Raw genomic sequence first — 23,902 nt, forward strand, 5'->3', positions numbered from 1 at the left:
AGGAAACATTGAGTGACCGGACGTAGGGTGTGTCCGGTCGAGCATGACCGGACGCGTCGGGTCGTGAAATGTTGCTTTTGGAACCTTACTGGAAATGACCGGACGCTGAGATCCAGCGTCCGGTCACTTTCTAACTGACACGTCCGGTCATCACTTGACCGTTGAAATCGGGCGATCGGCATTTGAAGCCGATGACACGTGGCGCACATCGCACGACCGGACGTTGAGGTCCAGCGTCCGGTCAATATGACCGGAGTGTCCGGTCGGCCCATGTTCAGTGCAGTGAGGAGCCCAACGGCTCTATTTCGTGGGGGCTTCTATTTAAGCCCCATGGCCGGCTCAAGCTCACTCTCTTGGCCATTTGCATTGACATAGCAACCTTGTGAGATTAGCTAAAGCCCTCCTACTCCCCTCCATCATTGATTCATCATCTTTATGAGATTGGGAGAGAATTCAAGTGCATTGCTTGAGTGATTACATCTAGAGGCACTTGGCATTCGTGTTGTGCTGCGGGTTTTGCTTATTACTCTTGGTGGTTGCCACCACCTAGACGGCTTGGTGCAGCGGTGGAGGATCGGCACGTGTTGGTGATTGTTCGTGGCCGTCTCCGGTGATTGTGAGGGGAGTTGTACCTTCCCCGGCGGAGTGCCGAAAAGTAACTCTAGTAAATTGCTCATGTCATTGAGTTACCTCACTTGTGGGTAGGTTCTTGCGGTGTCCAATCGTATGGACGAGGTTTGTGAAACACCTCTTAGCCACTGAACCACCAAGTGTTGGTCGACACAACGGGAACGTAGCGTGTTGGCAAGCATGTGAACCTCGGGAGAAAATCGGTTGTCACTTGCCATTTAGTATTCTCCCGGTGATTGGTTTATATTCATCTTGTGATTGGTTCATCCATCTACATGGCGGTATAATCACCCTACTCACTCTCTTACATTCTTGCAAACTAGTTGTAGCAAGCTCTTTAGTGTAATTATAATTGAGAGCTTACTTTGTTATTTAAATTTATCTAGTAGAGCTCTTTAGAGTAGCACGATTGAGAGCTCTTAGTGAGTAGTATCATAGCAAGTTGTGTGTGTAGTAATCATTGCAACTAGAATTGTTGGATAGGTGGCTTGCAACCCTTGTAGAGCTAGAGCAAGTTTGCATTTCGCTATTTGTCATACTAATCAAATTGCTCTAGTCAATTTGTAGATTTTTAAATAGGCTATTCACCCCCCCTCTAGCCATATTAGGACCTTTTACCGTTGAGATCGAGCGCTCAGTGTTTGAAGAGAGGGGACACGTGGCACACATCACGTGACCGGACGCTGAGGTCCAGCGTCCGGTCAATATAACCGGAGCGTCCGATCACCCCGCGTTGTGCCCAGTGAAGGGGTAAAATGACTCTATTTCGTGGGGGCTTCTATTTAAGTCCCATGGTTGGCTCAAGCTCACTCTCTTGGTCATTTGCATTGACATAGCAACCTTGTGAGCTTAGTCAAAGCCCTCACACTCATCTCCATCATTGATTCATCATCTTTGTAAGATTGGGAGTGAATCCAAGTGCATTGCTGGAGTGTTTGCATCTAGTGGCACTTGGTGTTCGTGTTTCGCTGTGGGATTCGCTTGTTACTCTTGGTGGTTGCCGCCACCTAGACGGCTTGGAGCAGCGAGGATCGTTGAGCGGAGGGTGGTGATTGTCTCCGGCTCCGATCGTGGTGATTGTGAGGGGTTCTTGACCTTTCCCCGACGGAGAGTCAAAAGCTACTCTAGTAAATTGCTCGTGGCTTGTGTGATCCTCATCTTGTGTTGGTTGTGCGGCACCCTATTGAGGGTTTGGCGTGTGAGACCAATTAGCGTGTGAACCTCCAAGTGAGTGAATCGCCACAACGAGGACTAGCTTGCCGGCAAGCAAGTGAACCTCGGTAAAAAATCACTGTGTTCATCATTTGATTCCGAGGTGATTGGTCTTCATTCTTGTGATTGATTGGCTCCTTCCTCGACACGGCGGTATAAACAAATTGCTCATTCTCTTTACATTACCGTAAACTAGTTGTCAAGCTCTTTAGTGTAGCTAGTTGTGAGAGCTTGTTAGTTTGGTTAGTGTGACTCTTTAGTTAGCCTTTGAGAGCACACCAACTTAGTGTAGTGACATAATTATTGTGTGGATAGAAACTATATAAACTAGAATTGTGGTAAGTGGCTTATATTTTTAGTAGGCTAGTGCAACATTTGCTTCGTCTCATAATTGTCTAATCGGTTTGTTAAGTGTTGTTGTAGAAAATTTGAATATGCTATTTACCCCTCTGGCCATTAGGACCTTTCGGACGGGTGTTTGAATTAATTGTCAGCTTCACAAAGGACACTAGCAACCAGTTTGTTTATTTGCTACCTCATAGCTGGGAGGTGAAGGATGTATGGAGCCGGCTGCAGTAACCGATAAATTTGGTCAAAATTAAAGTTGATTAACTCATCAAAAAGTGATAATTTTATTTTGTTGGTACGGAGTTAGTATGAAGGCAGAAATGAGAACAGGAATGGCCATGTTAACAAAGAAATTGGCCTAATTTTTTCATTTTTTTTTGTTTCACCCTGCCATCAAATTCTTTTCTGAAATATTGGAGTAGCAGTTGGGCGGGCAACATGGTCGACACGAAGCCTCCATGTGGACGTAGGCGCCGCAGAGTGCAGTGAGGCACTGAATGAAGTCCAGTACGCCCACCTCCCTCAGCGTGCTTGGGCCGGCCGGATACGAACAAAAGGCGTCCGAGTCCAGCAACGACCACTAGCGCTAGGCCTGCGGTCTTCCGCCCAGGGCCTACGCACGGCACCGGTGGCACACGGCAGAGCAACGAGACCTGCGATGCGAACGGCCCCCGCCTCCGGTCAACCAACCAGACGTCTGCTGGTCAAAGTACTGCGCCCAGGCCAGCTGTGGCTGTGCCGGTCAAAGAACGCGCACACGGCACACTATTCATTAGGAGCAGCCAGCCAGCCAGTTCGCGTCGTCGTCGTTTCTTCAATGTGTTCACGTCACGATTTTGGCACCGTTTGGATGCCAAAATTTTTGGCAAAGTGTTACTGTAACATTTTCGTTGTTATTTGACAAATAGTGTCCGATCATAGTCTAATTAGGCTTAAAAGATTCGTCTCGTGGATTTCGTCTAAACTGTGTAATTAATTTTATTTTTTTATTTATATTTAATATTTCATGCATGCGTCTAAAGATTCGATGTGACGGGGAATCTTGAAAATTTTTACAAAATGGGGTGGAACTAAACTGGCCCTTTGACAAGAGGATTTGGAGAAATCAATTCATCCATCTCTGCTTGCAGTTGCAGGCATGAAGCCGGATAGAAGAATGTTGCCAATATGAGCCCTCGTTTAGTTTCTTCTCTAAAATTTTACACCTTATCACATCAAATATTTAGACACATGTATAGAGTATTAAATATAGACTAAAAAAATAATTAATTGCACAGATTACGACTACTTTACGAGACGAATATTTTAAGCCTAATTAGTCCATGATTTGATAATAAAGTGTTACAGTAACACATGCGTTAATGACGGATTAATTAGACTTAATAAATTCGTCTCGCGGTTTACTTACGGATTCTGTAATTTATTTATTTTATTAGTATTCGAATACCTCTGCAACCCTTCGTATAACATCTGATGTGATAACATAGAACTTTACGCTGATCTAGGTCCTATTCACTTGTTTTATAATCCGTACTTTTTAGAGTGTTTTTCTCTTAAACAAATCAGCTGGAATATTGTTTCGGCTTGTTTTTTTCGACGAAGCGAACGGCCCTAGACACCACCTGAAGCGAGTGACCTCCGGATCGTCTGACAGTGAGAGGGGTCACATCGGGCCACCACCAACGCTGGCGTATATGGATGTTAGACCGTCTCCACCAGCTCACCTAAAGGGCGACGCATACCCAAAAACGGTGATGCACAGTGTTTTAGCCGGCTCCAACAGAAGACGCGGATGGAGCATGCATTTTGGGTACGAGGCTATCCGGGACGCTTATTTGCGTCCTCTTTCTCGAAGACGCAAAGTCTTCCGCGACAGCGAGGTGAGCGCCAGCGGGCACCGACGATGCGCGCTCCTCTCCGGGCGCGGACGACGTGGACGCCTCGCGCCGCGTGCTCCTCTCCGGGCTCGGGGCTGAGGCTCGGTCCCCCGACACGGTGGCCGTCCACTGGGCCAAGTACCGCGACACGGCGGCGGAGGCGTGGCCGCTGCTGCGACGCGCTCGGGGCGGCGCTCACCGGATCTACGCGCAGGGAGGGATGGAGGCCGTGCAGGGGAGGGAGCTCGGTGGCGAGGCGGGCCCGACGACGACGGCGAGGTGGGGAGGTAGGCGGGCGGAGCTCGCCGGGGAGGGAAGTGAGCGGAGCTTGGCGGGGAGGGAGGCGGGCGGCGCTCGCCGGATCTGCGCGCAGGGAGGGAGGGAGGCCGTGTAGGGGAGGGAACTCGCCGGCGAGGCGGGGAGGGAGGCGGGCGGAGCTCGCCGGGGAGGGAAGTGGGCGGAGCTTGGTGGGGAGGGAGGCGGGCGGCGCTCGCCCGATCTGCGCGCAGGGAGGGAGGGGGGCCGTGCAGGGGAGGGAGCTCGCCGGTGATGCAGGCCCGACGACGACGGTGAGGCGGGGACGGAGGTGGGCTGTTGGAGAAGGAATGTTTTGGGTAGCTGACCTTTTTACTGTGCCGAACTCAAATCTGGGTATAGGTCGCTGATTTAGGGATTGGCTGTTGGAGATAGTCTTAGCCTGAAGAAAAAGGTGCATTCACACGTCGGCATGGAGCACGGAACCATAGTCTCTCCACCGCAGGCTATAGTAGACAAATTTGCTTCCCATTCTCTCTCTTCACAGAGATCCAGAGGCTTTTGCTTCGGTCCGTCAGCTTTGTCAGTTCAAAAGTGGCTCTAGGAATCTGCTTTTACCCCACAGTGCACTCTTCGATAGCTGCTTCTGCGTTGTGTCAGTTGTGGCAATTGGCTCCTCTGCAAGCTACACTGCTGCTCTGCGGGGATATCAACTGGGTGGCTTTTTTTTTGTCCAAGCCTATCTGGCCTGACCAACAGGGCCGGCTCTATGGATTTTATGGCCCTTGGGCAATACGAAAGCAAGGGCCCTTAAGGCTAATTTTTTTCCCCTCACTTCTATGATCATGAGAAGTCATACACTAGTACTAGTATGAGGTAGATAGGGGCATGTATACATAGTTCATAAAACACAATGTTTATACAATAGAAGAAACTAAAAGAAAAATAAAATGACTATTATGATTACCTCAAATAAGTAAATAATTCTTCAAGGCTTGTTGGAAAAAATATCTTCTGGCATTTCTAGATGCAAAATCATTGAGAGCAATGTCGAGATCAATGTTATCCAAGACATCCTTCTCAGTACAACACATAGCGCTTAGACCTAAAATTGCGATAGAAAGTAAATAATAGGATAGAATTTTAGAGAAACATCACTAACATGGTTACAAATGGTATATAAGTAGATGAGAAATTCGAGATAAATAGATCAAAAATTCAAAATTCAGATCATGGTCAAACGTAGAAGTAGTGAGGTGTTACCTATGCGGCAATTCGGGGAGAGTGTCGACAAGTCGCCGCGCCGCTCTCTGCAAGGAGGCACCGCATTTCCTACTGCTGAACAAAGTATATACAATATAATATACATATATAACATATACTCATATACATATACATGAAATTTTTTGGGCCCCCCGATGGCTTGGGCCCTTGGCGGTCGCTCCGGCCGCCTAGGCTCAGAGCCGGGCCTGCTGACCAAGCATATATATATACAGCCTGTTCGGCTGATGTTGATACGATCGTGATTATTACTGCCGGCTGGTTTGGTGTGAGAGAAAGATACTATTCTGGCTAAAAATTTACGATCATTTACGACCAAACGAACATGCTGATAAAGCGTGAGCGTTGTAGAAGGCCTCAGGAGTTATACGTACGGCCGTCGCAGTAATCTTGCACGAATGGGGGATGTGCACTGTTCGTTTGTGTGGACACAAATGGATTTCGGAAATCTGCATGTGTTTGATGCATCATAGACGCATGTATGGCTTGCATATAAATTGTAGTAGTAGTAGTTTGTGCCCCATCAGTTGGCTTTAATTTTAGGTTAATTAGAACGGTATCATTAATGAAATATTTCTCTTTAAAAAAATAAATTTGACTTTTCCGATAAGCATCACTATTTTCTCACACGTAACATGGCTAGTGTAATTATAATTCATTCAGAACCTGAAATATGCCACTTTATACATCGGCGGACTACTTTGGTTCACACGTGGACGTGGTATGGACCAAAATCATCGGGCTACTCTCTTTGTCCACTTGCTGACACATAGGTCCCACTCATCATCTTTCCGCATTCTTCGTCCCCACGTGACGCCACTGGCGCCACACTGTCTCTGTCGGCTCACCCTGCCTCGCCCCGTCCTCCACGTATAATCAGCCTGTTCGTTTGATTGGGGCTTGTCGTAAATGATCGTAAATTTTTAATCGGAATAGTATTTTTCTCTCGTACAAATTAGTTAGTAGTATTTCTTCCCAATAATGATATAAACCAGCCAATCGAATAGGCTCAATGATGGCTGCACCACTCGCCGGAGATGCACCCTAGCCGCGCACTCCCTCGGCCTTACACATGCGGCCGTCACCTCCAGCCACCACCGCCTACGCGGTCGATGGTAGGGCAGCTTCATCTAGTGACTACGATTTGTTTGGATCTCATGTGGGTTTTAAGAATCCAGATAGTGGCTATAGGTCTAGGTTATCTATATTTGTACTTAATATTTCTATACCTAGCTAACATTAAAGAGCGAAGTGATTCTTTCGTTTGTCCTTTTTATTTCTCATCACAATGCTCTCGCGTCCCTAGTCCTGTCCATGATTTGGGTTCATGCCCATGCAAGTACGAGTAAGAATAGCATGTGTCTGGAGACGAGACGGTGTAGAATCTTACTCCAAGGCGTGTCTAGCAATGGGGCCTTGTTTAGTTTACGTCAAAATTCCAAGTTTTTTCACTCTCTCTCCATCACATCAATTTTTGGACGCTTGCATGGAGTATTAAATAAAACGAAAGTGGTACTCGTACTATTCACTGTCCCGGCCTACATTTTTCGATTTCACAAGGATTACAGAAATCAACCAATCCAAACGGCTGATATTCTGATGTAGATTATAGAATTCACCGTCGAGATTCTTATAATCCCATTGTCTCTCTGCGTGGTACTATTTTGAGATTATTGACACGACCAACCACCGAGATCTACAGCTATTTATAATCTTCTACCAAATGTCCTCGTGAGTTGGAACGCAACATACAGCTTACGGCGACCCGGAAGATTTGTGGCGTGGAGATTTATTTAGTGATCGTGTCATCTGTTTCAATATTTTTGAAATCAAACTCCGTATCATTGTTGAATGTGTTTCTAACTGGGTCACGTACGGGATAGTGAGTTTTCGTTCCATCGCTAGATGCGCCATGTAGGCCGGGACAGTGAATTTTGACGTAAACTAAACAAGGCCTACATGGCGCATCTAGCGATGGAACGAAAACTCACTATCCCGTACGTGACCCAGTTAGAAACACATTCAACAATGATACGGAGTTTGATTTCAAAAATATTGAAACAGATGACACGATCACTAAATAAATCTCCACGCCACAAATCTTCCGGGTCGCCGTAAGCTGTATGTTGCGTTCCAACTCACGAGGACATTTGGTAGAAGATTATAAATAGCTGTAGATCTCGGTGGTTGGTCGTGTCAATAATCTCAAAATAGTACCACGCAGAGAGACAATGGGATTATAAGAATCTCGACGGTGAATTCTATAATCTACATCAGAATATCAGCCGTTTGGATTGGTTGATTTCTGTAATCCTTGTGAAATCGAAAAATGTACTAGGATCCGTCCGGTGTGTGGCGCCCAAGAAAGTCAATTGAACAAATCTCTTGTTAAAGGAATTTGAACAAATACTTTTGTCCAGCCTGTTAAATTTGTTTCTGTGTTTCCAATGTGAAGCCGATGGAAAATCGTTTTCACGAAAGCTCACTTGACTACAACTATTTCGGCAGGCTATCCGTATTATTTTCCCATGCACAGTTCAATCATTCAAAATCGTTTGACTGAAAATGTTGCGGCAGGGCTACCCCTGTTCTTGTTTTCATAACGGTCAAAACCCAAAACCTGATATGCATCACCATCACTAATGTACCCCCTCCACCTATATATAGAGAGAGCAAGCAGCATTGGGCCTCGATCGAGCTCCTATATGCGTTTCAGTTAGTACAAGTCACGTTCCCATTCCAGGTGACAAACAATGGAGGACTTGACCGGCATGCGTCACCACCTGATGTGCCCCATCTCGCTGCAGCCCATGCAGGACCCCGTCACGGCGCCCACCGGCATCACCTACGACCGCGGCGCCATCGAGCGCTGGCTCGCCGCCGGCCACGCCACCTGCCCGGTCACCGGCCAGCCGCTCGCCCTCGCCGAACTCACCCCGAACCACACGCTCCGGAGGATCATCCAGTCCTGGCACCTGCCTTCCTCCACCTCCACGCCGGCGCCGGCGCCGGAGGCGGGTGAGGCTAAGCTGCTGGTGGACGACGCAGTAGAGCAGCGGCAGCCGGAGGTCGCCGCCGCCGAATTCGTCGTCAAGAAGCTGCTGTGCACGGCTGCTTCTCCGCCCGTCGACGTGCTCCGCGAGGCCGCGGAGGTTGCGTCCGAGAGCGACGCGGCGCAGCGGCACATGGTGGACGCCGGTGTGCTCCAGCGCGTGCTCCGCCTCACAGTGTCGAGCGCCAGCGAGGTCATCAAGATCGCCGATCCCGGACACCAGGGGAGGAGCAGCTTAGAGATCACGCGCACCATCGAGGCCGGACTTGATCTCGTCCGCGCGCTCGCCGTCTCCGGCAACGAGCTCCGGCCGCTGGTCGTCGCCGATAGCCACGTGCATGACCTCCTCGACGCGGTGACGGACGTGCTGATGGCCCTCGAGCAACCTGCCGGCACCGGCGGCGGCGACACCGACACGGCGAGGGCGAGCGCGGTCCGGCTGCTGGATTCCGTGACGGAGGCGGCCGGCTCCGCGGTGCTGGAGCGGCTGCAGCCGGCGCTCGTCCGCGCCGTCACGGCGGTGGTGCGCGACAGGGTGTCCCCCGGCGCGATGCGGTCCGCGCTGCGGGTGCTCCTGCACGCGTGCCCGCTGGGCCGGAACCGCGCGCTGGTCGTGGACGCCGGCGCCGCGCACGAGGCAATCCAGCTGGAGCTCGACGCGCCGCCGTCCTCGCCCGCGCCCGCCCACGCGGGCTGGCGTCAGTAGGAGGGTGACGGAGCTGGCCATGGCGCTGCTGGCGGAGCTGTGCGCGTGCGCGGACGGGCGCGCGGCCGTGGCGGCGCACCCGGCGGGCGTCGCCGTGGTGGCGCGGCGGCTACTGCACGTGTCCGCGGCCGCCGACGCCTGCGCCGTGCGCGTGCTGGCCGCCGTGGGCGGCCGGGCGGCCTCCCCCGAGGTGGCTGCGGGAGATGGCGCGCGTCGGCGCCGTCGGGAAGCTCTGCTGCGTGCTGCAGGCCGACTGCGACGCCGCCGTCAAGGAGGCGGCCCGCGCCGTGCTCAGGCTGCACTCCGGCGTCTGGAGCGGGTCGCCCTGCGTCAGCGCCTACTTGCTCTCCAGGTACCTCTAGTCGTTGCCGCCAGTAATGGTATGCGATGCATGGAGGATGGTGCAAGACAGAGACTTTCTTTCGGCATTGCTATTCTTGCAGACCGACATATGGTTAATTCATGTACGTACTAACTAGCTCATTTAGTCTTATTCGTCAGTCAAGAACTCAAGATTATGCTGCCAGCAAATAATGGTAGTCAATCGATCCATCACCAAGAAATGTATGTACAGAAATTTCATGTTTTTTTATTATTAGTACTCCCTCTAGCTACAAAAGCAATGTAATCTCGATTTCTTCGTAAGTCAAGATTCTTAATTTGACCAAATATATAAAAAATTATAATTTTTTACGATGCATAATAAGATCATAAATTAATGATGAGATGTATTTTCATAATAAATCTATTTAGCATTTTAAATATTGATAATATATTTTACAAATTTAGTAAACTTAAGATTGTTGACTTCCGTAAAACGAGATTTATTAATTTTTTTTAGAGCACAGAGGGAGTATATCTTTATTGAGAGGAGATCATTTTCTTCTTTCTTTCTCGATAGAGCTAGAAGGTATAGTACCTGTCGAGAACCTTTACAAAGTTGAAGTTTCGAAAGGAATGAAGAAAAAAAGAGAGATATACAGGCTAGCCAACATAGCACACCTGATCTTCTGAGCAATCACACATCTTTGCTGTACTCTATCTCCCAAGCTGAACTGAAGAACCGAGAATTGGGCTGAACTGTGCTCTTGCAGAGAAAAGACAGATAGGAACGTGCCATATCAAAGACTGAACTGAAGAACCAATATCATGTAGTCCTACAAGTCTACAACGACTGTACAGCTCTTGCAACACATCCACACGTTATGGATGGACAAACATCCACATGAAATCAAACTTTGGAACTTTGACTATCAATGACTTCTGAAGATATTAGTTTGAAGACACAAAGGCAACATGTATAGATTAGTTTAGAAATATTTTAGTAAAAATATATATTGTTGATTTTTTGTATATGATATAGTAGCAAAACTATATCATATACAAAAATTATCATATACAAAATTCAACAATATATATTTTAACTTATGTGTCAATGACATATGCGGTGTGAGCACAAATCGTCTATTAATAATACTCTTATGTGTCAAATTTTAACTTTACAAAAAATGGTTGTTTTCCGGTCAACACTGCATTTGTCTCCCTTGCCTCTATGAGAGACTCGAGATCAGCAAAGTCACCATAAATGTCTCATCTTCGACATACACGTCACCTACATATAAAAAATAGTCATTATATCTTAGAATAAATTCAGGAAATACGAACACACATGCCAAGTCTCAAGGACCTAGACCCTAGTACTACAAGAAATGTGATCTAACCAACCGATCTACACTCAGTTTGTATATGTCTTGTTCTTGCTCCTCCCTTGAAAAATTGCTCCTCGAGTTACATAATGCTTGTCGTTTGGACAAGGCCAAGGTCTTAGAACTTGGCTATCAATGATTCTTAAAGTACTTATTTAGAGTGAAGATATGTGCAAATTAGTCTGAAAAGGTAGTTAATAAAATTATGTATTTATTGGTTTTTACAAACAATAATAATAAAATCATAGTCCAAGCTATGTTTTGGAGACTATATTCATTACCGAAAACAACAACAATTATTTAACTAGAGGGAGTATTAGCATGAGCCAAAACAAATGCTTTTAATAAGAAAATCACTTCAGTGGCCAAACATATGCTTCCTATCCACCTTTTCCACGGGTTTGTCAGAATAAACTACATCGCGTCTTGTGAGATGATGGCGAGACCAAAAGTTTTTCCTTTATAACGACTAACCAAAAAAACTTTTTTTCTTTAAAGACAGAGTTAGGTAGCTTTTTAGAAAATTATATACATCCATAATTATATTTCTTGAGAATTTCTAAGATTTATCTTTTTTAAGTATAATTTATGTGAATTAACTTGGAGACTCAAAAAGATCCTCCAATAAGATAAGACAAAAAATGACCAAATCAATTATTCTACTTATTCCCCCTCCATTCGAAAAAGAATGCAATTTTTGAAAAGTACCGAGTCAAATTGTCTTGAGTTTAACTAAATTTATACAAAACATATCAGTATTTATATACCAAATAAGTGTCATTTAATTTAGTTGCAGAATATTTTTATAATACACCTAACTGGTGTCATGAAGTTTAATATTTTTTCATAAACTTGATCCTACTTTATATAGTTTGACTAAAGTTAGAACCATAATTGCATTCTTTTTATTAGGTGATCCCAAAGCCCAATGGTCCTAATCAACCAACAGATAGAGCTAAGAAATACGGTAATTCTCTGAAGCGTGCGTCTGTCCGCCGGACGCTCCGTTGGTGGCCCGCACGCGAGCCCAACAACCCACGCTCTTTCGTTTCTAAAAAAATGCTCATCCACTCATTCCTATCCACTAGTTTCTCTTCATCGCTCTTATCCGCTCGCCTGCCATCTCTGAGCGCTGACATCAGGCGAGTCATCCTGCCGCACTGCTTCTTGTGCTCCGCGCTCAGGTCCTTGTCCTACCTCCTACGCGATCTCTCCGCCGTCGCCGCGCTTCTCTACGTGGCGCTGGTGGCGATCCGGTCACTCCTCGCCGGCGGCGTGCTCCGCCTGGTGTCGTGGCCGCTCTACTAGGCGGCGCAGGGATGCACGCTCAACATCATGTGGGTGGTCGCATACAAGTGCGGCCACCACGCCTTCTCGGAGCACGCGGCGCTGGACGCCGCCGTCAGCTTCTCTCTCCACACGGCACTACTGTGAACACCACACAACGTCAGCTTCGCTCTCCACATGGCGCAACAAGGAGATGTTGCTTCGCAAGCATATGTTGCAAGAGTATATTTCAATTGTTTCAGATGTTTCAGAGACATATTGCAAGTGTTTCGTACCGGATGTTGCAAAAGTAGATCGAGATGTTGTATATGTTGCAATGGTTGTACACGTATGTTGCAAGCTCCTGTTCTCAACGTTTCATTGATTTTTTTCCGACGTATGTTGCAAGTGTGTTTATCTAGATGTTATGTTTTCACACATATGATGCAAGTGTTTTATCTGGATGTTGCGTATGTTTACAATGGTTTTAAGTGTTTTTCAGGTGTTTTTGCATATGTTTCAGATGCATGTTTCAAATGTTTCATTTATTTTGAGCTGTATGTTGCAATTGTTGCATCTGGGTATTTCAAAACTAGATCAGGTGTTGCATCTCCCTCCTCGCCTTTCTGCTGTCTCGCCTTGGTGTCAGGTACGAAAAGCGAGCGCAGGTGGAGGCGGTCCCCACTAGCATGGCGCGGGCCCCACGTGCTTGCAGGTGGGAGTAACAGGCGAGACATGTGCGGGCAGGTGCAGGACGGGGGCAGCGGCGCGGGCATCGGGACGGCGACTAGTGTCCGGACGCTAGCCACTCCCTAAGAAATAGCATTGCTGTGAATAATACTCCCTCCGTACTAAAAAATAAAGTCGTTTTGGACAAGGCTTGGGTCAAACATTGGGAATATAAATTATGAATAATTTTAAGTTGTTGAGTTTGGAAATGTGAAAACCATATGTATAGATTTGTCTTGAAAAATACTTTCACAAAAAATTTACATATATCACTTTTTGATAAATATCTTTATAAAAATAAGTAGTCAAAGTTATGCTTTGGAGACCGTGTCGCTGTCCAAAATGACTTCATTTTTGAGTATGGAGGGAGTATCTCTGAGTCATCCGACGCTTAAAGTTTTAGGACACGTGCATCAAAGGAAATTTGCTTTGTAAGAACACTGCAGACGACTAAGCTTAGAGTACTTTATGCTAGTTTTGAAGTCATCCCCTTGCACACACATGCATAGATCGTCGTCACTCCGACTAGATATGCTGGATCGTACGTCCAATGTTTCACATTATACGAATTCAATAGCTTGAAGCCTTGAACTAGCTAGCAAGCGAGGTTGCCAACTACAACTAATAACCTATACCTACGGAGTAGACCATTTGCATGCTTGAGCACTTGCGGTCAATACATGTCTTCAGACTTCAATTTTGGAGGACTTCCATGCATGCCTCGATCGACTCATCAATCTCGAGCAGGCCGGAGGCAAGGAGGCAGAAGAGCGACGCTACATCCGATGATAGGGCACACGTACTCTTCCTCCTTCGTCAATACTAGTAATAATTCTATAATCCCTCTTCTCTGGCAAGCCACCAATTAATTCAGTGTGTACAAAGCAAAGTTGGACTTTATTAGTACTATTATAGTATTACATGCGTACATGTGTATTCTAGACTAAGATAAGAGACTTGACTACAGAGTCTCCGTAGAATAGATAGAACATGCACGCATGAACGCTGCTCCTACTATGGCGGCTGGAAAACATGCATGCGAGGCCACACGTGGTTGGTACGTACGTAAACAGTACACACACGGTTTGCACACAACCACCTCTTTGTTTTCTTATTAAATTTTATTAGAACAAGATTTTGTCTTCCATTAGTATCTGTGTATCCACAAGAATTCTATCTCCAAATGTCTATGTCAGTATACCCATCATCCACTAAAATTCATTTGCCATCCAAGCATCAACATGTGAGGTATGTTTCTAGTCTCTATCTCTATCTCTACACCTAAAAAGACTTTAAAGTAATCATCTACCCGGTGATACCAAATCACGTCTATTTGTATAACACCCGGTCTACGAGCCATGTTTTGCGTCAGAAGTCCCAAGTCGAACTGCACTAGAAGTCCGACGAAGTCCCGCACCCGTGCCACTGCCAAGCCTCCTCGCCTTGTACCCTGCTATCCTACTGGACGTCGTGTGTATTGTATTAAAATTCTTACCAAGCCAGGCATGTGTTTACAGATAATCTCTGTGTTAAGGTTTTTCAATGGAAAAACATTGTTCGAGTGGTGCATGGATAGGACGAGCACGCTGACGCAATAGCGCAGGTATGTGACCGAGTCATTCACACTTAGTGGTATTATTTTTTACCATTGCAACGCACGGGCACATCCGCGTCCGATACGAATCGTAATACACTCGGAGCTCACATGCCGCGTCCTACCCAGTTACGATGCGAAGATCGGATCCACGTGTCTGCGTCCAATACAAAGTCCTTGGAGCTCATGTGTACGTGTCCAGTTAGTGATGTTTAATTCAAAAAATTAGGACCCCGGTGCAACGCACGGCATATATATATATATATATATATATATATATATATATATATATATATATATATATATATATATATATATATATATATATATATAGTATACTATAATTAGCCGGTGCCTTGATGATCCACCATTAGCCCCAACAATCATTTAAAGCGTTCGCATTATTATTTCATTGAACCACTCTTGAGGAAACTATAATGTCTTCTATAGTTCAGAACACAGGGCTAACCAACGCTGGAGAATACATTGAGCTATTATGGATGCAAAAGTTGTTCTAAATAAAAAAATGGATGCAAAATTGAACGGCGGAAAGGTTTGTGTGAACGAGAAGAGACCGGTAGGGTGATGGGAAGAAACTAGAGCGCGATGAGCGTTGTTCAGATCGAGAAGATGGACGCGAAATTGACCAAGTGCCGACCATATTCACATTGTCATATCGCATACATGAAGGGATCGATCGGAAGGGGTTATACGGCTCCCCATGCAACACGTTTTCTTCCCTTCACAGCGTTCAGATGGAATTGCATGCATGGGCGCAGAGGACCAAGAGTACTAGCTAGGATATTGAAAGTAGTACTAGTAATTAATTTGCTGTGCCCTTGAGCAAACATGCATTTTAATTTCGGACTTGCTAGCGCCCGGGCAATCCGTGGGGCGCTAGCGTCGGACGGTGCTCGAGGCTGCAAACGAGCGAGCACCATAGCATCGAACTTGTCAGCGAGCACCCCACCGGGCCCGCGCCGACAAACTATGCACGGGGCCCGCTCACGCCCCCTTTTGTTTTCCACATGCATCCCATGTGTAACACCCTGATCTAATTTTAAAATATTCAGATGCAGCACTTGCAACATACAAAAGATGACAGATGAAGCACTTAAAACATGCGTCTGAAACACTTGAAAAAACACCTGAAAAATATTTGAAAACCATTGCAAACATACGCAACATCTAGATAAAACACTGCAACATATGTGCGAAACACATGTAACATCCTGATAAACACACTTGCAACATACGTCTAAAAAACAAATGAAACATTGGGAACAGACTCTTGCAACATACGTGTACAACCATTGCAACATATACAACATCCCGATCTACTTTTGCAACATCCGTATGAAACACTTCAAACATACATCTGAAACAACTAAAACACTTGAAATATAGGCTTGCAACATGTCTGAAAACATGTCTGAAAACATCTGAAACACTTGAAACACAGCGTTACCGGCAACCATGACCAACCTGGCAGGGAACTGCAGTGGCGCAGGCCTCCCCTTCCTACCGACGGCGCGAGGTGGATGGGGGAGTAGGCGGAGGCCTCCCCTGCCTCCCCTTCCGCGACGGGCGAGATGGATGGGGCGCGGCGCTGGATGGTGACGCAGCGCGGGCGTGTAGAGCAGCGCGGGAAGGGCCAGGTGTGCCGCCGCCATGCTGGAGAAGGCCACGGCGGGCGGCTCCTGCGATGGAGAAGACAAGTGGCGCTGTTTTTTTTAGAAGCCATGAAGCACCGAAGCACGTAGAACGGAGTAGGGCGAGCAGCGTCCGGGCTGATGGATGCCCGCTACCCAACATTACTCGATATAAGGTCCTGTGTGCCCAATATGCAGGAAAAAAATGCAGCAAACAATGTGTACCCTCGTTAGACGTGTAAGCTCCTATGCATCAACTGCTACTTTTGTCAAGTCGTGCACTCATATGCTGAACAACCCTTCACAACCCTATAGCTAAGTGCTAAAAGAAATGAGAATTTTTACAATGGTTGTCAGAAAATAGACGGCTCACGAGGAGCGATCCGACGGCCAAAAAAGCAGAAGAACCGAGAAGAACCAATTGGAGAGACACCGAGAAGGCACCAAGTGCGTACTAAATGGTGGGACCATATGCTCCAAGTGCATACTAAAATTAGTGGATCAGCACCTTAAAAAATGGTGCGATAATTCTTTTTTCGAATTTCTTTTATATAATTAAGGGTAGAATGGTAAATTTATAATAAAATATAATGTTTGAGTAGTATAGGGACGCTCGAATTAGTATAGTTTGTCTAATGTATTTCTCAGGTTCAGAACACGCCACTCTCTCGTCTCTGTTCTTCCTCCTCACCGAGACTTCGTGTTGCGGCAGAGCACGAGGGCAGGGCTGCGGCAGCCAGGGCACGCAATTCGTCCTCACCAGTCCCCTGCGAACGACATCACCGCGTACATCCGGCAAAGGCGTTGGACGTGGTGAGATCGGGCCCGGCGGCGCCCGTGCTCCCGTTGGCAACGGCGTCCGTGCTCCCGTTGGCGGCGGCGGCGGCCATCCCCTCTGCCAAAGGGTGCGGGCGGCGAGGTGCGCTCGCGGACGTAGTGGTCCGAGGTGGCGAAGCTGGCGGCGGCATCGCCGTCCCCGACTCCCGCTCCGCGTGCCGCTCCCCTTCTTGTGCTCCGCGCCCACCTCGCCCTGCGCCGCCAGCCCGCCCGCAGCAGCCATAGCGGGGATTGTCACCAGTGGAGGAGGACGGCGTGCTGCCTGCTGCCACCTGCGTTTGGCATGCCCTGCGGTGCACCTACTCCGACAGCGCAGGCTAGGGTCAAGGCCGAGCAGGGAGAGGAGGACACGGCCGGTGGCGCTGTAGACGACGTCGGGTAGTGCTTCGTGCCCCGCCCCTGCTGTTACTGGCGCTCGCTAGGCCATGCCAGGCGGTGGGGCTGCCTTCGTGGTGCTGCTCCCATGCTCCAAGGTATGCAATAGCATGCGCTCCACCTATTTGCTCAAATGCTAGTGGGAGATGGAAATCAGTTTTGGCCTAGGATTAGCGCGCTGTAGAATCCCTACTGAAGTTTGGTGCACCATGTGTCAGCTGTTAGTTTCAGTGTTTCTTGATCTATTGTTCATTTATCTGATTCATGCATCTCAGGTCAGCAGTAGAATCCCTACTGAAGTTCAGTGCTTGCTGCGATCCCTTTTCAGATTCTACTTGCATCGCATGGTCTGTGCATCGCATTGGTGATTAATTAGTTCACTCTTCACTAACCAACCGGCTAAATTTGTCTCATGGTCTGTGCATCGCATTTGAAATCATCGTTCTCTTTATGTATTTGTTTATCCTACTTATTTGGCTGCTGGAAAACAATCATGGGCATTCCTTGTCTTCATTGGTACTACTTCGTATTGTTCTAGGCTTAGAGCTTTTTATCACTCCATTAGAATTTATTAGTTCCCCACCACCTACACCTACGGTGAGTAGCAGCAGCAGAGCTCAGTTCATTTTTTGTTGCAAAATTCAGTATACCTTAACTTACCAGTTGTAGTGGTGTTCACTAAATTGTTGGTGTTTTTTTTGAAACAAAAAGGAGGAGGTGTTCTTTAGACATTTTACTGGCTGTTGTTTGCTCATTTGTGCTTGTTTTTTGTCCCCATCAGATAGGGTGTTTGGCCCCAGTTGCTCTACACGGCAAGTCTACGAGGAAGGAGCAAAAGAAGTTGCTCTTTCAGTTGTCAGCGGAATTAACTGTATGCACAAGAGAAACAACTTTGTTCTGCCACTTTCATTTTCACTGATGAACCGATGTGAGCTAACACATGTTTTGGCATTCATTTCTTCTTCTTGGCAGTAAGCATATTTGCCTATGGGCAAACAAGCAGTGGAAAGACTTATACAATGACAAGAATAACAGAGTATAGTATGCTTGACATCCATGACTACATATATAAAGTATCTTCATGTTTTTCATTTTTATATTTTCTAGAACGCTATTGTGAATTTACTAGTGTTTCTTTGCATTTGAACCTCTTCTCCATGCTGCAACATCCTGAAAGAGAGTTCATTTTGAAATTTTTGGCCATAGAGATATACAATGAAGCTGTGAGGGACCTTCTAAGCCATGACCCAACACCTCTTAGACTACTTGATGATCCAGAGGTACTTTATTCTTCTTTACTTGAACTCACCATAATTTGTTATAGTTTTTCATGCTCCTATTTACAATACTATTCATGCGGTTATGTCAAATAGAAAGGGACTACTGTAGAAAGACTCACCGAGGAAACTTTGAGGGATTATGGTCATCTTAGGGATATTTTTCTTGTATGTGAAGGTGTGGAACTGAACTTGCTCCAAACGAAAGAGGTGCCTGTGTTTTCTCCACATTATCTGATTCAATTGTTTTCGTGCTCCAGCTCAAAGGCAGATTGGAGAAACTGCTTTGAATGAAACAAGTTCCAGATCCCATCAAATACTCAGATTGGTTAGTGTCCCTTTAATACTGTATGCTCCACATTGGTACTACATCATGTCCATTGACAATACATTCTCCCTAGAATTGACTGAAAATTGTAAAGTGTTGACCTGCATTTGCAATTTGGTCATCATGCATTCATGCGTCGATTACAAAACTCTGCTTGCGATTCCAATGCAGAGGTATGGCGGAAAGAAAGGCCCTAGAGCCTGTGCATCAAAAGAGTGAAGACCGGAGGGTCTGAGGACCTCAAGAGCAAATGCCTGTGTTATATGTACGACATCCTTCTGGCATGGTGGTATTTTGAGGACCAACTACTGATAGGGAATGCACACCATATTCACAAGTATGGAACATAGCCAGTAGATCAAATTTGGGTCAACTGGAGCACTTGTCTCAGGAGTTGAAGCAAAAATTGATGATGTAGAAGACTATATGGCATTTACTGATTTAGTACTTCATTTAGAAGACTAGTTTTACTATGAAGCCTAGCTGTTGTTATTCTCCTGTTAGTAGTATTGCATGCTTGTATGAGGGACACATTCCAGACTTCCAGTTAGACATGTATCATATGTATGTTTGTATGAGGGACACATTTCAAGTTTAGATTTTTTTCAGAAAGATACAGGAGACGATTAGTTTCTTCTTTAATTGTGCATGTTTGGTTAATGTCTCAGTGATTGTTTCCTTAATAATATCAGTAAAATTCATAGAAAATGTTATCTGCTTGATTTGTTAGAGGTGACATCCAAATTATTTCATGTCCACAGGTCCATCAGACTTGGGAAGCTTTAGGGTATCCAAACTAGCATGTTATTTTACCAGACAACTGCTGGAGAAAAAAATTATCAGACAACTAAACACAATGTAAGTTTGAACTCTTTACTCGCTAGTAGTTTCACACATGAATTGCTGAAGGAAATGTTTGACTAAGTATTTGCGCCTGAACACACATGAATTTAGTTTAGCACATCATTTAGGTCTGAACACACATCGTTCTAGCCATCTGGACAAACTAAAGATCAAATATAGCTTACTAATTAGATAGCACATTAGTTCTAAAAAGGCCGAAAAGGGCTGGTCTGTTGTTTCCTGGACGCTTGGCCCTTTGAACCCGTTTAGCGATAGATTCGGTACTAAATTCATCTACGACAGTAGGAGGAGTATTGACAACTAATTTGATTGGCGGTCGTCCTCTTTTCCTATTTTGAGCTCCTGTTCCTTTTTCAGATCCTGTTCCTTTCATTCCTTTTCCTCCTTTGGTTCCTTTCCCTTCTTTTGTGCTGGCCTCAGGGTTTGGAGTTTTAGTCTCTATTATTTAAACATTGCTTGAATTTTCAGCCTATTCGTGCTGGCGTTGTTCATCCGGATTGTTTGCATAGTACTCTTCCTCCTAAGAATCATCACGAAAAATGTTAGACCTAGCATATTTTGTATAGTCTGGTATAAGTTGATGCAATTGGATCATTTTTAATATGAATTAAAAGTTCAGACCGTGATAGCATTTTGGTATGATTGTTGCCGTCTCATGTTGCGATCAGAAAGGAGCAACCTCGTGCATATTCTCCGTTTAAATCCTTACATTTGTGTCTATACAAGTGAAAATAGTGCACTGTCATATAACAATTATTGAATAATTCTGTAGATATTTGGAATTAACAAGGATTGTAAGACTCACGTTTGTGAAATGATTGGCCATTTCTTCTCCATCCCATGCCAGCATATAAAATATTATGAACGCCCCGCATGAATGTCTGCAACGAACATAAGAATTAGTAATTGAAGTAGAACATTAATGTAGAAAAGGGAAAAGGAGTACCCGTCTGTTTGTTGCAGTATATTATGATAAGGAATTATTTTCTAGACGCACAAGTTAACCAAACCATCGTTGCCCAAAGAATCAATGCTTTCTTGTATGGTTTCCACCTAGTGGATGGTGAGATAGATGTTAAATTTGATCGAACTGTAATTATAATTGAATAGGTGGTACGTGTTACGTTGTACTTACCAATGCCTTCTCTTGGTTTTCATCTCGGGTTGAGGCTGATGAGTTAAGTAACTATACCTCTTTCTATATAAATTTAGCACTAGGAGAGTCCAGTGGTTTGTTTATATGCACAGGCACAAAAACCTGAAAACAATAATTGCAATAGAGATTACCAGAAATATAGTAAACTGTCCTAATTGATAAAACTTTGAAAAATAAATACGGATATTATCCTGAATGCAAATGTCAAGTAAAAGTGTCCAAACAAAATCAGTATTACATACCAAATGCCTTCGAACACATTTGTCGGCAATTAACTTCTTAAATGTTAGGCGTTGGTCACCTAGATTATTTGTAGCCAACTTCCAGGCTTGGAAAGTTGTTATGAATGATACCTCTTCAGTTTCCACGTTGCTAAAATCAACATAGGCATTTATGACCTGCAAAGGGTGGAGTTATTAGTACATAGTAGGTGTTTGCATGTTATTATGGACAAAAGGATCTGAAATTAGTTTACCTCATCTACTATAAAGCCATCTATGAAATTAGGGTGTAGCTGTTTGGTTGTAAGAACATGGTCACCTATTTGTACAACCTTAGCATGGTCGTAACTCATTACTACGAAGGATCCAGCTTCTGTGTCTATTGGACTCACTTTGTAATCGTTGTCGACAATTGGCTTCCTTGGTGTGATGCGTGTAGAGGCGTCGCCTTGGTGCTGTGTAGAGGGGCTGTTTTGTTGCTGCGTGTTCTTTTCCATCTTAACTTTTGTTTCAGTGTGTGCTTCAGCATTGATTCTCGCCAGTGCATGGGAGAAATGCAGTGGGCCACATGGTGCTGACTTCTTGACTAGTATCTGTGGTGATTCCTGTAGTTGGTATTTTTGGTTAAATTCTGAAATATCAAATCCAACATTAGACAAAGGAACTGAAGCCACATTTGCATACCCGAACTTGTGCAGATGTAGGCATAGATAACCGAACTTGCGAAGATGTAGCCATAGACGGCTGACCTTGTGCAGATGTTGTCGTAGATGGGTCAACAATACTTTGCAGTAGCTGTAGGATTTGTTGTTGTACCTGTTGCATTTTTTGTTTTTTTGAGAAATTGTGTTAGACAATGAAGCACGTATGGGAACCGAAAATGAGTACTCACGCTGGTTACCTTGATATCCATTTTCATTTCTACAGTATCGTCTTCTATCTAGCTCACCCTAGCTTCTAGTCTTTTGTCCAGCCTTTTCTCCTTTATAATCTTAGCTAACTCCTTGTTTTGTGATAATATTTTCCTATCATATTTGTGGTCTATATCCATAGTTTTTTTCCATTGCTAGTGCAATGTCCGTTTGGCTGTCATTCGCCCATTCTTCAAGGAATTGCTTCTACATAAATAGAAAAGAATGAATTAGGCACACAAACGAGGTTGTGCACATAAATAGATGTCGTACATACTTGTTTGTTGCTTAGACCCTCCTCGCGTATTCGCGCTTGTTCTGACATTGATGTTTCTGTTTTTATATTTTTTGGCTAGGTGGTCTGCTGCAGGGTGGTCTGACCAGTAGTGCGCGTCATAAGCTGGAAACAATTAATAAGATAGTTAGGATGTATGCGTATGAACAACAACATATTGATGGTATGTTTCGAAACTTACAGTTCCTCCATCTAGGCGGCCTAATTAAAAGCATGCCATCAAAGACCAGCATTGTCTTCAGTCCACCTCGCCATCAGTGGTGGTTGGATTGTCTCGTAATTGATCCCGTACTTGGTGTACGCAATGACGCGCTCCCGGCACCAAAACTATGAACACAATGCAAAAAATACATAAGACCAAAAGTAAACATTGTTTATAGGTGCTATAGCTTATAGAAATGACCTACAGCAAAGTCAAATTGCCCTGTATGTTGACTCATTTCTTAACTATGTAATTATAACATGAGGTTAATAAATGAGTCAGAGTGAATTGGCCCCAATTGAATTTTGGAATGTCTGATACTTTTCTAGCCACGGGTAGATAACTAGCTTTAACATAGGGCTTCACAGTTGGTGCTAGAATGGCACCAATTGTGATCAAGACAAATAGTCTTTTGAAGTCATCATCCGGAGTGCCTGATTTCATCATCATTTGTTTCAACTTGCTTATCGTGAGAAGGTGGTCTGCATCTTCATACCTCTTCATCAATTCAATGTCCACTTTTTTATCTTCATCTTTGACCTCCTCTTGGTTTACATGTTTAAAAACATCTATGCCTTCAATCCGGAGTCCCATTATTTCCCTGACATCCTCTAGATAAATAGGAACATTCTGACCACATATAAAGAAGTATTGGTTGCTGATTTGGTATCTGTTTGCAATTTTTTCAATCATTTGTCTTCTGAGACACGTCCCTGGCATACGAAGCAGCCCCCAAATCCCATAGACTTAATAGCATCCTTGTGGTTGCTCGATAAGTCTTTTATAGCGTTTACAAAACTCACAGTTGAGTTTATTAAATGCATATATTTCTACAGCAACCGGTTGGTCGATGATAAGTTGCTAACAATGCACAGGCAACTTGCACAAAAATAGGAACTGGATATTGGGTATGGAAATTACCTGCTTCTTGGTCCCTCCCTGCACTTTTTCAGTATGAACCCTGGTACCCCTGTCAACTGCATCAAATGATGTGAATAAGAAATATTAATAATGAATGCAGCATTGAAGGCTCATCATCTGATTGTATCCTTATGCTTAGTTACTTATAGCTATTATAGATACAGAAAGGCTTTCCGTATGTTATTTTCTGATCTTGTGCACTTCTTG

The 23,902-nt window shown here is 45.1% G+C and overlaps 1 pseudogene; it reads left to right on the forward strand.

Moving 5' to 3' along the window:
• The first annotated feature begins 8,318 nt into the window (after window positions 1–8,318).
• On the forward strand, window positions 8,319–9,836 carry LOC136506482 (E3 ubiquitin-protein ligase PUB23-like; annotated as a pseudogene).
• The last annotated feature ends 14,066 nt before the right edge of the window (window positions 9,837–23,902 follow it).

The sequence above is a fragment of the Miscanthus floridulus genome, chromosome 15 (genome assembly GCF_019320115.1).
Source record: "Miscanthus floridulus cultivar M001 chromosome 15, ASM1932011v1, whole genome shotgun sequence".
In the NCBI taxonomy this organism is placed as follows: Eukaryota; Viridiplantae; Streptophyta; class Magnoliopsida; order Poales; family Poaceae; genus Miscanthus; species Miscanthus floridulus.